The sequence below is a fragment of the Brachycentrus maculatus genome, unplaced genomic scaffold (genome assembly GCF_059751285.1).
Source record: "Brachycentrus maculatus isolate JH-2025_06_01 unplaced genomic scaffold, ASM5975128v1 h1tg000270l, whole genome shotgun sequence".
NCBI lineage: Eukaryota > Metazoa > Arthropoda > Insecta > Trichoptera > Brachycentridae > Brachycentrus > Brachycentrus maculatus.
Window position 1 is genome coordinate 698,619 of NW_028281021.1, and position 3,587 is coordinate 702,205.

General features: G+C 30.9%; 1 non-coding gene across 1 annotated transcript; it reads left to right on the forward strand.

Annotated features, from left to right (window-relative positions):
* The first annotated feature begins 2,727 nt into the window (after nucleotides 1–2,727).
* TRNAK-CUU (transfer RNA lysine (anticodon CUU)) lies at nucleotides 2,728–2,800 on the forward strand. The gene has a single exon. It is a non-coding gene; the product is annotated as a tRNA-Lys (tRNA).
* The last annotated feature ends 787 nt before the right edge of the window (nucleotides 2,801–3,587 follow it).

Genomic DNA, 3,587 nt, shown 5'->3' on the forward strand with positions numbered 1-3,587 from the left:
CGTCACGAATGAATGGCATTTAAATTAGGTTTTTATTTACCCATTTGCTGTCGGTAACAAAAGATTAAGATGCAAATAGCTTCACGGGTCGTTCGCGGCGATATTTCGCCGAGGAAGCGTATGCAAAGATTATACGGTAGGTCTATCTAAACGCAATGTACCTATTTTATAGGTGTCTTAAGGTCCAGCATTCGTTAAGTCGCAACTTAATTTTCTCCAAAGTCCAGGTATCACATTAAGTTATTGATTTTTTTCTTAAAATTCCGTTTTTTCACTGAAAAAAGTTTTTCTTCGAAATAATTCAATGATTTTGAATAGAAAAGAGTTATTGAAAGGTAAGGAGTTAAAAATATATTTTTCTTTATAAACATTCTAAAAGACAAACAAAAAATATCCGAAATACAATATTAAAAAAAAAGGTCATGAACAGACATTTGACCTCTTTGGTGGTTTCCGGTGTAATTAATCAATTATATTTGCAATATATGGGGGTAGTAGGTAAGGGATTTCAATTTAGGAACCTCCTCAGAAAAAGTAGACTCAAATTAAAAAAGGATGCTTTTAATGTGAAAGTTTTTTTAAAATTTTATTTTTAATGTCCGCCTCCGTAGTGTAATGGTAAGCACGCTCGACTACCGTTCTGGAGGTCTCGAGTTTGATTCTCAGAGGGGGGTCCAATAAATATAAGTGATTTCTTCACTCTAAAATTTATTCAATATTACCTACCCTGGACTGGTACCTGAAGCGGAGGGCTGATCACCTTTCCTATGTGTGTTAACGATCAAGATAACACTGCGTTTATAGGATGCAGTACCCTATGCACCATTGGGGTACGGGTAAGGGTTCGAATGAATAAATGAATATTTTTTATGTCGAATCCTGAAATATCGTTACAAAAAAATCATAAATAATTTCAGAAAAAAAAGAGAAATGACAAGTATGCGAATTAATATGCAATGCAAATAATTCCATTCAGATATAATGTCAAAGAGATACGGATACCTAGTTTGAGCGAGTCTCGTTTACGAACGAAGATATCGCTCACTTCTTTCAACAACGTAATTTATCAAAAAATCGTCAAATTTCAGTTGTGCATTTTTCCGGAATGCCCAGAAAATGTACTTTATACCAGCAAAAGCGGCATATTTTAAACTCAATATTTATCTTTTTTTTTTTTAATATTAAAAGCATTAACTTTATCAATGTTTATCCGCTACAGGGCAGAATGTTTTGTTTTCGCATTTTGAAGAAAAGGTACTGTTTAATAATTTTTTTTAAATACACAAAATATTTTTTCAAATTAAGAAAAAACATTCGGATTTTACCTAAAAAGATCTGTTACACAGTAAAAAGATCAATAAGTGGCTTGATATTTATTTTTAATACATTTTATTAAATACAACGTTTTGAGTGTGTCCAAATACTTGTTCACAAAATCTGGATTACCTTCAATTACATTAAATATATTTAATTATCATTATATTATATTTTTAAACTTTAAAAACGATCTCCTGAAACATAAAGTTTTTTATGTATGACGTTGTTGAAAGGAGTGAGCGATATGCTGAACCGTCGGTCAGTTGATATGAGAGAATTTCTCGTTGATTCGGTCACTGGCTCACTGATCAATACAATCACCCGGTAGCCGAGTAGGTGGCCAAGAAATGTCGGAGAAATAGAGCGAAGTTTAACCGAGTTTTTTTTTATCTGAGATATTACTCAAGAAACTTTTTTTTCTGGCGAAACAGACCCGAAACTGTTTTATAAAGTTTACTATAGAAATTTGTTAGGCGTAATAAAAAAAGTATGGGATTGGCATAGGATATCATTACAATATTTATTGTGATACCGCGTGATATATGAGTAGACAAAACAGTAGCTGTATGCAATGTAAATAATGTATTGTAAATAAAATAAAGAAATATTTAAGAAAATTAAACGGTTTTTCTTTAATGATTAAAGAAAACACTTCGTTTTTTACCACTTGAGTTTTATTATAGACTACATGTTTCAGAAGTTAAACTTCCATCATTCAGGTCTGTATAATCACTAAAATATAAAATATAAAATTGTTCTTTAAATAAGGAGAGGGGAAAGTAAGGGGAAGGGGTTAGTCAAGGAACGGAGTTTGAAAACAAAGGAAAAATGGAAAGCAATGCCGAAGAATTTTGAAACAATATATTATTTAATAAATTATTATTAGAATTCAGGTTTTTTTGTACTTCTAAATTTTCAAGATAATTCATAATTTGGCCTTTATATGGAACAAGGTGTAATAATTTTAATTTATGAGAGTGAAATGAGTGATTAGTATCTATTGTATGATTTGCAAATTCCGAAAAATAATTACCAACAAGACCGCTATGATGTTCTTTAATTCTAATCTTTAAATTTCTCGCAGTTTGGCCAGTATATTTTCTATCACAATCTCCACTAGATTAAGTATTTCTTTAAATCAAATTCTTCATGTGTATGTACATATGAATGATGCAGAAGGAATAAAAAATCAGCTGTGCACATTTCAATTCCTTAAATCATCACATTTTTTGAACGATTTCGTCATTGTTTTATTTACAAACGTCAAAAGTCAACAAGCATCTACTAAAAATACGGCAGATGTGCTACAACGAATCAGTTCCGCGGTCAAGCATAATTTCTTCATTATACCACTTCCACGAATTTTCGCAGATCTAGATTTAATTTAACATTTTGTCACCTTGGTCACCAGCCCGGCTAGCTCAGTCGGTAGAGCATGAGACTCTTAATCTCAGGGTCGTGGGTTCGAGCCCCACGTTGGGCGAAATATTTTTTGACATTTTTATTTTTAAATATACAAAGGTAATAATTATTTATACGAATATTCTAGTATTTTTTTATGTTGAATTGATGTTAAAAATGTATATTTTCAATGTGTTTGGTAGAATAACTTTTAGTTCTGTCTATGAAGTAGGTTTTGAAGGACGTCGTAAATAATACTCGCCCCAGTGAGTTGATGACTTAGGGGACCGGTAAACCCCAGTCTGAATCACAAATACAGACCCCCGTACCTTGTTTAGCTCAAATCGCTTTCAAAACGACCCTATTTGAATTAAGGGAGGCTCAGCGCAAAAGTGTAGGGTTCTTTAGAATGTTTTTGAGAAAATCATTACCTGTGGATCGTAAAAATGACAATCGCGAACAACTTTGGTTTACAATTTTGTAAATTATCATCCAAAAATCATGTACAAAGTTTTAATGCTTTTAATATTTTTTTCGCTTTTATTTTATTAGACCGGTTACCGGGATTGTCATTATGGGATAATTTTTTTAATGTTTTTTTTTACAAAATACATATTTAAATAATACAAAATACTTGGTAAATATACAATACATTTCAAATATAACGTTTCTACCTCTCTAATAAAGTAGATACTTGTGTTTAAGAGGGAGATCGTTTTACATTTTTTTAAAACAAAGTAAATTAAACAAAGTGAATTAAAATTAAAATAAAAAAAAAACAAAGTAAATAAATAAAAAAAATATTCTTTGGTATGGAGTCTCGGTAGGGGTGAGTCATATATATATATATATTTATTTCATCAGTATAA